General features: G+C 39.8%; 8 non-coding genes across 8 annotated transcripts; all 8 read right to left on the bottom strand.

Moving 5' to 3' along the window:
- Positions 1 to 934: 934 nt before the first annotated feature.
- trnac-gca lies at positions 935 to 1,006 on the bottom strand. The gene has a single exon. It is a non-coding gene; the product is annotated as a tRNA-Cys (tRNA).
- Positions 1,007 to 2,851: 1,845 nt separating this feature from the next.
- trnac-gca lies at positions 2,852 to 2,923 on the bottom strand. The gene has a single exon. It is a non-coding gene; the product is annotated as a tRNA-Cys (tRNA).
- A 1,660-nt stretch (positions 2,924 to 4,583) lies between these two features.
- Positions 4,584 to 4,655, bottom strand: trnac-gca. Its single transcript has one exon. It is a non-coding gene; the product is annotated as a tRNA-Cys (tRNA).
- A 1,845-nt stretch (positions 4,656 to 6,500) lies between these two features.
- On the bottom strand, positions 6,501 to 6,572 carry trnac-gca. The gene has a single exon. It is a non-coding gene; the product is annotated as a tRNA-Cys (tRNA).
- Positions 6,573 to 9,621: 3,049 nt separating this feature from the next.
- On the bottom strand, positions 9,622 to 9,693 carry trnac-gca. Its single transcript has one exon. It is a non-coding gene; the product is annotated as a tRNA-Cys (tRNA).
- Positions 9,694 to 10,633: 940 nt separating this feature from the next.
- trnac-gca lies at positions 10,634 to 10,705 on the bottom strand. Its single transcript has one exon. It is a non-coding gene; the product is annotated as a tRNA-Cys (tRNA).
- A 434-nt stretch (positions 10,706 to 11,139) lies between these two features.
- trnac-gca lies at positions 11,140 to 11,211 on the bottom strand. The gene has a single exon. It is a non-coding gene; the product is annotated as a tRNA-Cys (tRNA).
- Positions 11,212 to 11,925: 714 nt separating this feature from the next.
- trnac-gca lies at positions 11,926 to 11,997 on the bottom strand. The gene has a single exon. It is a non-coding gene; the product is annotated as a tRNA-Cys (tRNA).
- Between the last annotated feature and the right edge of the window lie 1,217 nt (positions 11,998 to 13,214).

The raw sequence follows: 13,214 nt of genomic DNA, 5'->3' as shown, positions 1-13,214 counted from the left end.
GGAACTCGTATCCCAAGCCTATGCCTGGTGAAACACCGTATGATTGGATGACACGATGTGGTTTAGGATATTATGCACAACCATTTGTTGAGAATTTGGCTGGCTGGGCTGAGGCCAATCCTCAGATTCCACCATACCCACGTGCTGGTACTTTTGATCCTGGTTATTTAGCCTCCGCATACCGCATGATTTTTGAGGGTATAGGAGATCAACAGTGGGAGTGTTGAACCGCCACCTTACTCTAAAAAAAAAAAAAAGGTCCCGTTGGCCTCTAATCGGCCTACCTTGCGAGATAACCATTACATTTTGTTGATATGCTAATTAAGAGTTCTCGTAACTGTCAGCTTACAGGAGCAAATTATCGATTTATTCTCCAGAATAAATTAGGCGATCAGTATGATGAAGAGAAACTAATTGAACAAGTTCCTGTGTTAAAACCTCAGAACAGATGTATTTTAACATCTTATAGACCAGATAAATCACCATATGTTGTATTTCCATGTGCATTTTGGCAGCTTCAAGCCGCTTCAAACAACTTCAAGCAGCTTCAAGCCGCTTCAAGCAACTTCAAGCAGCTTCAACTGACAACAGATGTATTTTCAAATGCTTTAACAGTCATCTGGGCCCCAATGAAAACAGTTCCTACTGATGGAGGAGGTCCTGTTGTGTGAGGAATATTTTTCAAACCAATCTCTGTCGATAAAGGTGGTTCCATGGTCTGTAGGAGTGTTGTTTACAAAACCTGTTTTCAGTTGCAGCTATATAGATAAGATAAACAATCATATGTTGTATTCCCATGTGCATTTTGGCAGTAAATAGTATAAGTGTTTTTAATAAAGCACCCAGTAAGCATATAGACAAGACCCTTAACTACACATCCTTTTGGGAGTTGAAGTGTGTAAGGGCATTAAAAGCTCCGTGTTGCATGGCCAGTAGGGGGCACTCGGATTTGAACCGGGGACCTCTTGATCTGCAGTCAAATGCTCTACCACTGAGCTATACCCCCAGTTGCAACAGCTTAAAGAAGCTTCAACTGACAACAGGTGTGTTTTAAATGGCTAGCTTTCTTAAGCAATTGATCTTGCAATTGATCTTGTCATAATCATATTCGACCAGTGGCTCATGGATCAATCAGAAAGGGTAACATGGATTCATGCTGGGGCCATTAGTTCTTGTTGTGTGAGGAATATTTTTACAATGAAAGCAATCTCTGTCAGTAAAGGTCGTTCCATGGTCTGGGGGAGTGTTGCTTTTAAAACCTGCTGTCAGTTGCACCCTATAGACAAGATAAATCACCATATGTTGTATTTCCACGTGCATTTTGGCACCAAATCTGTTGGAGAGTTTGGTGACCCAGACGTGATACTCTCGATCAGGTAAGACATGTTTGATTGACTACCTGGTCGGCAGTATTATTAGGAAGAAGTTATCCCATTTTGACGGGATATTTATCTTTGTCTTCGTTTGAGAAGGCCAAGAAGGTTATACCCGACATGATACTCTCGATTAGGTAAGACATGTTTGATTGACTACCTGGTCGGCAGTATTACTAGGAAGAAGTTATCCCATTTTGACGGGATATTTATCCTTGGCTTCGTTTGAGAAGGCCAAGAAGTTTATACCCGACGTGATACTCTCGATTAGGTAAGACATGTTTGATTGACTACCTGGTCGGCAGTATTACTAGGAAGAAGTTATCCCAATACTGACGGGATATTTATCCTTGGCTTCGTTTGAGAAGGCCAAGAAGGTTATCCTTGGTTTCGTTTGAGAAAGCCAAGAGGGTTATCCTTAGTTTTGGCAGGAAAAACTAAGCAGAGTGCACTATATATATATATATTTCCTCTCTTGACTTATTTTTCTTTTCTTTTTGCCTCTTTTCTTTGCCTGTTGTAATATTTTGTTTGTTCATAATGGGGAACTCGTATCCCAAGCCTATGCCTGGTGAAACACCGTATGATTGGATGACACGATGTGGTTTAGGATATTATGCACAACCATTTGTTGAGAATTTGGCTGGCTGGGCTGAGGCCAATCCTCAGATTCCACCATACCCACGTGATGGTACTTTTGATCCTGGTTATTTAGCCTCCGCATACCGCATGATTTTTGAGGGTATAGGAGATCAACAGTGGGAGTGTTGAACCGCCACCTTACTCTAAAAAAAAAAAAAAGGTCCCGTTGGCCTCTAATCGGCCTACCTTGCGAGATAACCATTACATTTTGTTGATATGCTAATTAAGAGTTCTCGTAACTGTCAGCTTACAGGAGCAAATTATCGATTTATTCTCCAGAATAAATTAGGCGATCAGTATGATGAAGAGAAACTAATTGAACAAGTTCCTGTGTTAAAACCTCAGAACAGATGTATTTTAACATCTTATAGACCAGATAAATCACCATATGTTGTATTTCCACGTGCATTTTGGCAGCTTCAAGCCGCTTCAAACAACTTCAAGCAGCTTCAAGCCGCTTCAAGCAACTTCAAGCAGCTTCAACTGACAACAGATGTATTTTCAAATGCTTTAACAGTCATCTGGGCCCCAATGAAAACAGTTCCTACTGATGGAGGAGGTCCTGTTGTGTGAGGAATATTTTTCAAACCAATCTCTGTCGATAAAGGTGGTTCCATGGTCTGTAGGAGTGTTGTTTACAAAACCTGTTTTCAGTTGCAGCTATATAGATAAGATAAACCATCATATGTTGTATTCCCATGTGCATTTTGGCAGTAAATAGTATAAGTGTTTTTAATAAAGCACCCAGTAAGCATATAGACAAGACCCTTAACTACACATCCTTTTGGGAGTTGAAGTGTGTAAGGGGATTAAAAGCTCCGTGTTGCATGGCCAGTAGGGGGCACTCGGATTTGAACCGGGGACCTCTTGATCTGCAGTCAAATGCTCTACCACTGAGCTATACCCCCAGTTGCAACAGCTTAAAGAAGCTTCAACTGACAACAGGTGTGTTTTAAATGGCTAGCTTTCTTAAGCAATTGATCTTGCAATTGATCTTGTCATAATCATATTCGACCAGTGGCTCATGGATCAATCAGAAAGGGTAACATGGATTCATGCTGGGGCCATTAGTTCTTGTTGTGTGAGGAATATTTTTACAATGAAAGCAATCTCTGTCAGTAAAGGTCGTTCCATGGTCTGGGGGAGTGTTGCTTTTAAAACCTGCTGTCAGTTGCACCCTATAGACAAGATAAATCACCATATGTTGTATTTCCACGTGCATTTTGGCACCAAATCTGTTGGAGAGTTTGGTGACCCAGACGTGATACTCTCGATCAGGTAAGACATGTTTGATTGACTACCTGGTCGGCAGTATTATTAGGAAGAAGTTATCCCATTTTGACGGGATATTTATCTTTGTCTTCGTTTGAGAAGGCCAAGAAGGTTATACCCGACATGATACTCTCGATTAGGTAAGACATGTTTGATTGACTACCTGGTCGGCAGTATTACTAGGAAGAAGTTATCCCATTTTGACGGGATATTTATCCTTGGCTTCGTTTGAGAAGGCCAAGAAGTTTATACCCGACGTGATACTCTCGATTAGGTAAGACATGTTTGATTGACTACCTGGTCGGCAGTATTACTAGGAAGAAGTTATCCCAATACTGACGGGATATTTATCCTTGGCTTCGTTTGAGAAGGCCAAGAAGGTTATCCTTGGTTTCGTTTGAGAAAGCCAAGAGGGTTATCCTTAGTTTTGGCAGGAAAAACTAAGCAGAGTGCACTATATATATATATATATTTCCTCTCTTGACTTATTTTTCTTTTCTTTTTGCCTCTTTTCTTTGCCTGTTGTAATATTTTGTTTGTTCATAATGGGGAACTCGTATCCCAAGCCTATGCCTGGTGAAACACCGTATGATTGGATGACACGATGTGGTTTAGGATATTATGCACAACCATTTGTTGAGAATTTGGCTGGCTGGGCTGAGGCCAATCCTCAGATTCCACCATACCCACGTGATGGTACTTTTGATCCTGGTTATTTAGCCTCCGCATACCGCATGATTTTTGAGGGTATAGGAGATCAACAGTGGGAGTGTTGAACCGCCACCTTACTCTAAAAAAAAAAAAAGGTCCCGTTGGCCTCTAATCGGCCTACCTTGCGAGATAACCATTACATTTTGTTGATATGCTAATTAAGAGTTCTCGTAACTGTCAGCTTACAGGAGCAAATTATCGATTTATTCTCCAGAATAAATTAGGCGATCAGTATGATGAAGAGAAACTAATTGAACAAGTTCCTGTGTTAAAACCTCAGAACAGATGTATTTTAACATCTTATAGACCAGATAAATCACCATATGTTGTATTTCCACGTGCATTTTGGCAGCAAGGTGGTTCTATGGTCTGTGGAAGTTTGGTTTATAAAGCCTGTTTTCAGTTGCAGCTATATAGATAAGATAAATCATCATATGTTGTATTCCCATGTGCATTTTGGCAGTAAATAGTATAAGTGTTTTTAATAAAGCAGCCAGTAAGCATATAGACAACACCCTTAACTATACATCCTTCTGGGAGTTGAAGTGTGTAAGGGGATTAAAGGCTCCATGTTGCATGGCCAGTAGGGGGCACTCGGATTTGAACCGGGGACCTCTTGATCTGCAGTCAAATGCTCTACCACTGAGCTATACCCCCAGTTGCAACATCTTAAAGAAGCTTCAACTGACAACAGGTGTGTTTTAAATGGCTAGCTTTCTTAAGCAATTGATCTTGCAATTGATCTTGTCATAATCATATTCGACCAGTGGCTCATGGATCAATCAGAAAGGGTAACATGGATTCATGCTGGGGCCATTAGTTCTTGTTGTGTGAGGAATATTTTTACAATGAAAGCAATCTCTGTCAGTAAAGGTCGTTCCATGGTCTGGGGGAGTGTTGCTTTTAAAACCTGCTGTCAGTTGCACCCTATAGACAAGATAAATCACCATATGTTGTATTTCCACGTGCATTTTGGCACCAAATCTGTTGGAGAGTTTGGTGACCCAGACGTGATACTCTCGATCAGGTAAGACATGTTTGATTGACTACCTGGTCGGCAGTATTATTAGGAAGAAGTTATCCCATTTTGACGGGATATTTATCCTTGTCTTCGTTTGAGAAGGCCAAGAAGGTTATACCCGACATGATACTCTCGATTAGGTAAGACATGTTTGATTGACTACCTGGTCGGCAGTATTACTAGGAAGAAGTTATCCCATTTTGACGGGATATTTATCCTTGGCTTCGTTTGAGAAGGCCAAGAAGTTTATACCCGACGTGATACTCTCGATTAGGTAAGACATGTTTGATTGACTACCTGGTCGGCAGTATTACTAGGAAGAAGTTATCCCAATACTGACGGGATATTTATCCTTGGCTTCGTTTGAGAAGGCCAAGAAGGTTATCCTTGGTTTCGTTTGAGAAAGCCAAGAGGGTTATCCTTAGTTTTGGCAGGAAAAACTAAGCAGAGTGCACTATATATATATATATTTCCTCTCTTGACTTATTTTTCTTTTCTTTTTGCCTCTTTTCTTTGCCTGTTGTAATATTTTGTTTGTTCATAATGGGGAACTCGTATCCCAAGCCTATGCCTGGTGAAACACCGTATGATTGGATGACACGATGTGGTTTAGGATATTATGCACAACCATTTGTTGAGAATTTGGCTGGCTGGGCTGAGGCCAATCCTCAGATTCCACCATACCCACGTGATGGTACTTTTGATCCTGGTTATTTAGCCTCCGCATACCGCATGATTTTTGAGGGTATAGGAGATCAACAGTGGGAGTGTTGAACCGCCACCTTACTCTAAAAAAAAAAAAAAGGTCCCGTTGGCCTCTAATCGGCCTACCTTGCGAGATAACCATTACATTTTGTTGATATGCTAATTAAGAGTTCTCGTAACTGTCAGCTTACAGGAGCAAATTATCGATTTATTCTCCAGAATAAATTAGGCGATCAGTATGATGAAGAGAAACTAATTGAACAAGTTCCTGTGTTAAAACCTCAGAACAGATGTATTTTAACATCTTATAGACCAGATAAATCACCATATGTTGTATTTCCACGTGCATTTTGGCAGCTTCAAGCCGCTTCAAACAACTTCAAGCAGCTTCAAGCCGCTTCAAGCAACTTCAAGCAGCTTCAACTGACAACAGATGTATTTTCAAATGCTTTAACAGTCATCTGGGCCCCAATGAAAACAGTTCCTACTGATGGAGGAGGTCCTGTTGTGTGAGGAATATTTTTCAAACCAATCTCTGTCGATAAAGGTGGTTCCATGGTCTGTAGGAGTGTTGTTTACAAAACCTGTTTTCAGTTGCAGCTATATAGATAAGATAAACCATCATATGTTGTATTCCCATGTGCATTTTGGCAGTAAATAGTATAAGTGTTTTTAATAAAGCACCCAGTAAGCATATAGACAAGACCCTTAACTACACATCCTTTTGGGAGTTGAAGTGTGTAAGGGCATTAAAAGCTCTGTGTTGCATGGCCAGTAGGGGGCACTCGGATTTGAACCGGGGACCTCTTGATCTGCAGTCAAATGCTCTACCACTGAGCTATACCCCCAGTTGCAACATCTTAAAGAAGCTTCAACTGACAACAGGTGTGTTTTAAATGGCTAGCTTTCTTAAGCAATTGATCTTGCAATTGATCTTGTCATAATCATATTCGACCAGTGGCTCATGGATCAATCAGAAAGGGTAACATGGATTCATGCTGGGGCCATTAGTTCTTGTTGTGTGAGGAATATTTTTACAATGAAAGCAATCTCTGTCAGTAAAGGTCGTTCCATGGTCTGGGGGAGTGTTGCTTTTAAAACCTGCTGTCAGTTGCACCCTATAGACAAGATAAATCACCATATGTTTTATTTCCACGTGCATTTTGGCACCAAATCTGTTGGAGAGTTTGGTGACCCAGACGTGATACTCTCGATCAGGTAAGACATGTTTGATTGACTACCTGGTCGGCAGTATTATTAGGAAGAAGTTATCCCATTTTGACGGGATATTTATCCTTGTCTTCGTTTGAGAAGGCCAAGAAGGTTATACCCGACATGATACTCTCGATTAGGTAAGACATGTTTGATTGACTACCTGGTCGGCAGTATTACTAGGAAGAAATTATCCCAATACTGACGGGATATTTATCCTTGGCTTCGTTTGAGAAGGCCAAGAAGGTTATCCTTGGTTTCGTTTGAGAAAGCCAAGAGGGTTATCCTTAGTTTTGGCAGGAAAAACTAAGCAGAGTGCACTATATATATATATATATATTTCCTCTCTTGACTTATTTTTCTTTTCTTTTTGCCTCTTTTCTTTGCCTGTTGTAATATTTTGTTTGTTCATAATGGGGAACTCGTATCCCAAGCCTATGCCTGGTGAAACACCGTATGATTGGATGACACGATGTGGTTTAGGATATTATGCACAACCATTTGTTGAGAATTTGGCTGGCTGGGCTGAGGCCAATCCTCAGATTCCACCATACCCACGTGATGGTACTTTTGATCCTGGTTATTTAGCCTCCGCATACCGCATGATTTTTGAGGGTATAGGAGATCAACAGTGGGAGTGTTGAACCGCCACCTTACTCTAAAAAAAAAAAAAAAGGTCCCGTTGGCCTCTAATCGGCCTACCTTGCGAGATAACCATTACATTTTGTTGATATGCTAATTAAGAGTTCTCGTAACTGTCAGCTTACAGGAGCAAATTATCGATTTATTCTCCAGAATAAATTAGGCGATCAGTATGATGAAGAGAAACTAATTGAACAAGTTCCTGTGTTAAAACCTCAGAATGATGAAGTAGTAAATATAAAAAAGAGGAAGAAAAGAACTCAAACTCAAGTTGTTTCCACATATTTTTGTAAGGATAATAAAGATGCTTTAGACCAATTGCGTCGGCAGCTCACTAAATATCTGCTTAATATTAGACATGCTAATCGTGATCTTTCTCAGGTTACTAACTGTAAGCAGGAAAAGGGAGAGTCCACCTCTGTGTTTTTGACTCGATTTAGCCATGTGTGGCGACATTTAGAAGGAATGGAGCTCAACCTTAAAGCTCCTTGGCCATGATCTTATGAGTCTCCTGGAACTCTCTATAAATTGTATAAGTGTTTTTAATAAAGCGGCATATAGACAAGAACCTTAACCTTAACCACACGTACCACCTTAACCACACATACTTTTGTGAGTTGAAGTGTATAAGGGGATTAATATTGACGATTATTATTGACTGTTTTTATTCCATATTAATACTACTAACAAATATGGAAGCAAGATGAACTAAGCAGTATAAGTAATAGCAAAGGGAATTGACCCGAGACCCTGGAGCTGTGATGCGAACATGCTAACCACTAAGCCACCGATATGTTTTCAACCAACTAATCTTGAATGTCTGTTAATACCACCCATATCATAGTCTTTAACCAGCTGTGATTTCTTAATATAATGAGTTTTGTTTTTCCACAGAAATTGGAAAACGATCGAATTAGATTTCTTAACATTAACTGTAGAAACATACAGGGAGTGGCATGGATAGATTATTTTGGAAATAGCTCAAAGATTTCCTTATATCTATTAACTGGTTAGAAAAGTTAACGTCTTCTCTTCTAATAGCATTTTTAGATAAAACTATTCCTAAATATTTCACTTCGTCTTTAACCTAAATTGAAGAGATGATAGAGTCCGTTGATGAGTGAATGGGAAGTAGCTCACATTTTTTAATATTAAGGGTAAATCCTGAAGCTTTAGGGAAAATCGAGACTGAATTTAGGGCAACATCAACCATGAATTTATTCTTTAAAAGGATTGCTGTGTCGTCTGCAAATTGACTAATTTTAAATTCCTTTAGATCCCATGCAAATCGGCGTTATGATTAATGAGTAATATAAGTGATTGAGTGGCTAGAATAAACAGTTTGGGAGAAATCAGGCATCCCTGCCTAATACTGCGGAGCACTTCAAACCTAGGAGTTATACTAGGATTCAGGGATACAGAACTATATGTCAGTATAAAACATCTTAATTATTTTACAAAAATTACTCCCAAAACCTAAAAACTCTAAGATTTCAAATAAAAAAAGTATGTTCAACAGTATCAAATGCCTTGTAAAAGTCAAGAAATAAAATAAAAAACATTATTTTAAAGTGTTAGCACAAATTTCTCTCTGTTATTAGTGATAACTAACCCGCCATTTCGGCACCAGTGGTTTCTATGAGTGGTTTAGAAGAGGGCGGGGCGCATGCACACTTCGTGGAATCGATTCATCTTCCCTCGGATAGTAATGCCTGTGAACGTGATGACGTATTTTTGACAGTTGTTTCGCAGACCGTTTTCGTGTGTAAAAAAGAGGTGTTGTGAAAACAAGCGTTGTGTCTGTAAACTGTCATAGTCGTACATTGTGGAGTTGTATTTGAACAAACACACAAAATCTCGTATCTGTAAACTGTCGTGCCCGTAAATTTTGGCATCCAACTCCACAAAAAACATAATTACATACAATAGTTTTAAATTACACACAACTAAATTAAAATTTACACACAATGCTTTGAATTATGTACGATTATTATTGACAGTGTTTTTATTCCATAATTAAAGGCTCCACATTGCACAGCCAGTAGGGGGCACCCGGATTTGAACCAGGGACCTCTTGATCTGCAGTCAAATGCTCTACCACTGAGCTATACCCCCAGTTGCAACACCTTTAAGCAGCTTCAACTGACAACACATGGCTAGCTTTCTAAAGCAATTGATCTTGTCATAATGATATTCGACCAGTGGCTCATGGATCAATCAGGAAGTGTAACATGGATTCATGCTGGGGCCATAAGTTCTTGTTGTGTGAGGAATATTTTAACAATGAAAGCAATCTCTGTCAGTAAAGGTCGTTCCATGGTCTTGGGGAGTGTTGCTTTTAAAACCTGCTGTCAGTTGCAGCTTTATAGACAAGATAAATCACCATATGTTGTATTTCCACGTGCATTTTGGCAGCTTCAAGCCGCTTCAAGCAGCTTCTTGCAGCTTCAAGCCACTTCAAGCAACTTTAAGCAGCTTCAACTGACAACAGATGTATTTTCAAATGCTTTAACAGTCATCATAATATTTTTACAATGAAAGCAATGTCTGTCAGTATAGGTCATTCCATGGTCTTGGGGAGTGTTGTTTATAAAACCTGTTGTCAATTGCAGTTTTATTAAGATAAATCACCATATGTTGTATTTCCATTTTGGCAGCTTCAAGCCGCTTCTTGCAGCTTCAAGCCACTTCAAACAACTTCAAGCAGCTTCGACTGACAACAGATGTATTTTCAAATGCTTTAACAGTCATCTGGGCCCCAATGAAAACAGTTCCTACTGGTGGAGGAGGTCTTGTTGTGTGAGGAATATTTTTAAAACCAATCTCTGTCGATAAAGGTTGTTCCATGGTCTGTAGAAGTTTTGCTTATAAAGCCTATTTTCAGTTGCAGCTATGTAGATAAGATAAATCATCATATGTTGTATTCCCATGTGCATTTTGGCAGTAAATTGTATAAGTGTTTTTAATAAAGCATATAGACAAGACCCTTAACTACACGTCCTTTTGGGAGTTGAAGTGTGTAAGGGGATTAAAGGCTCCATGTTGCATGGCCAGTAGGGGGCACTCTGATTTGAACCGGGGACCTCTTGATCTGCAGTCAAATGCTCTACCACTGAGCTTTACCCCCAGTTGCAACAACTTCAAGAAGCTTCAACTGACAACAGGTGTGTTTTAAATGGCTAGCTTTGATCTTGCAATTGATCTTGTCATAATGATTTTCGACCAATGGCTCATGGATCAATCAAAAAGGGTAACATGGATTCATGCTGGGGCCATAAGCTCTTGTTGGGTGAGAAATATTTTTACAATGAAAGCAATCTCTGTCAGTAAAGGACATTCAATGGTCTGGGGGAGTGTTGCTTTTAAAACCTGTTTTCAGTTGCAGCTTTATAGACAAGATAAACAATCATATGTTGTATTTCCATGTGCATTTTGGCAGTAAATAGTATAAGTGTTTTTAATAAAGCAGTCAGTAAGCATATAGACAAGACCCTTAACTACACGTCCTTTCAGGAGTTGAAGTGTATAAGCGGATTAAAGGCTCCATGTTGCATGGCCAGTAGGGGGCACTTGGATTTGAACCGGGGACCTCTTGATCTGCAGTCAAATGCTCTACCACTGAGCTATACCCCCAGTTGCAACATCTTAAAGAAGCTTCAACTGACAACAGGTGTGTTTTAAATGGCTAGCTTTCTTAAGCAATTGATCTTGTCATAATCATATTCGACCAGTGGCTCATGGATCAATCAAAAAGGGTAACATGGATTCATGCTGGGGCCATAAGTTCTTGTTGTGTGAGGAATATTTTAACAATGAAAGCAATCTCTTTCAGGTCTGGGGGAGTGTTGTTTATCAAACCTGTTGTCAGTTGCAGCTTTATAGACAAGATAAATCACCATATGTTGTATTTCCACGTGCATTTTGGCAGCTTCAAGCCGCTTCAAGCAGCTTCTTGCATCTTCAAGCCACTTCAAGCAACTTTAAGCAGCTTCGACTGACAACAGATGTATTTTAAAATGCTTTAACAGTCATCTGGGCCCCAATGAAAACAGTTCCTACTGATGGAGGAGGTCCTGTTGTGTGAGGAATATTTTTCAAATCAATCTCTGTCGATAAAGGTGGTTCCATGGTCTGTAGGAGTGTTGTTTATAAAGCCTATTTTCAGTTGCAGCTATATAGATAAGATAAACCATCATATGTTGTATTCCCATGTGCATTTTGGCAGTAAATAGTATAAGTGTTTTTAATAAAGCAGCCAGTAAGCATATAGACAAGACCCTTAACTACACATCCTTTTGGGAGTTGAAGTGTGTAAGGGGATTAAAGGCTCCATGTTGCATGGCAAGTAGGGGGCACTCGGATTTGAACCGGGGACCTCTTGATCTGCAGTCAAATGCTCTACCACTGAGCTATACCCTCAGTTGCAACGTCGTAAAGCAATTGATCTTGTCATAATGATATTCGACCAATGGCTCATGGATCAATCAAAAAGGGTAACATGGATTCATGCTGGGGCCATAAGTTCTTGTTGGGTGAGGAATATTTTTACAATGAAAGCAATCTCTGTAAGTAAAGGTCGTTCCATGGTCTTGGGGAGTGTTGTTTATAAAACCTGTTGTCAGTTGCAGCTTTATAGACCAGATAAATCACCATATGTTGTATTTCCACGTGCATTTTGGCAGCTTCCAGCCGCTTCAAGCAGCTTCTTGCAGCTTCAAGCTGCTTCAAGCATCTTCAAGCAGCTTCGACTGACAACAGGTTATTTTCAAATGCTTTAACAGTCATCTGGGCCCCAATGAAAACAGTTCCTACTGATGGAGGAGGTCCTGTTGTGTGAGGAATATTTTTTTCCAGATTTTATCTAGATAAGATAAAGCAGCTGCAACTGACAACAGGTGCGTTTTAAATGGCTAGCTTTCTTAAGCAATTGATCTTGTCATAATCATATTCGATAAGGCTAATGGATCAATCAAAAAGGGTAACATGGATTCATGCTGGGCCATAGGTTCTTGTTGGGTGAGGAATATTTTTACAATGAAAGCAATCTCTGTCAGTAAATGTCGTTCCATGGTCTTGGGGAGTGTTGTTTATAAAACCTGTTGTCAGTTGCAGCCTTATAGACCAGATAAATCACCATATGTTGTATTTCCACGTGCATTTTGGCAGCTTTAAGCCGCTTCTTGCAGCTTCTTGCAGCTTCAAGCCGCTTCAAGCAACTTCAGTGGAGGTCCAAAATCTTCATCGCACGGAAGACAATCGGAGCTGGTACAATTTGTGGATGCCTCGGGATGGCTAAAAAGAGAGAAACAGTGGAGAGGGATTAACGTAGCTGATGTTCATAATATTTGCAAGCACTAGATGATGTGCATTTGGTCTGTTGAAATAGAGCACAATATTATGGGATGCATTTATTATGTGTACGCCTGACTAAAGAGATACATTTTAAATCTACATTTAAACTTGGAAAGTGTGTCTGAGCCCTGAAAACTATCAGGAAGACTATTCCAAAGTTTGGGAGCTAAATACAAAAAGTTCTACTGCCTTCAGTAGACTTAGATATTCTGGGAACTACCAGAAGTCCTGAGTTTTGTGATCTCAGAGAGCACGAAGGAATGTAACGTATTAGAAGACTAGTT

This window comes from Tachysurus fulvidraco, chromosome 21, assembly GCF_022655615.1.
Source record: "Tachysurus fulvidraco isolate hzauxx_2018 chromosome 21, HZAU_PFXX_2.0, whole genome shotgun sequence".
Lineage (NCBI taxonomy): Eukaryota > Metazoa > Chordata > Actinopteri > Siluriformes > Bagridae > Tachysurus > Tachysurus fulvidraco.
The sequence above is the reverse complement of the archived record's forward strand: the minus strand, read 5'-3'. Positions and strand labels throughout refer to the sequence as shown.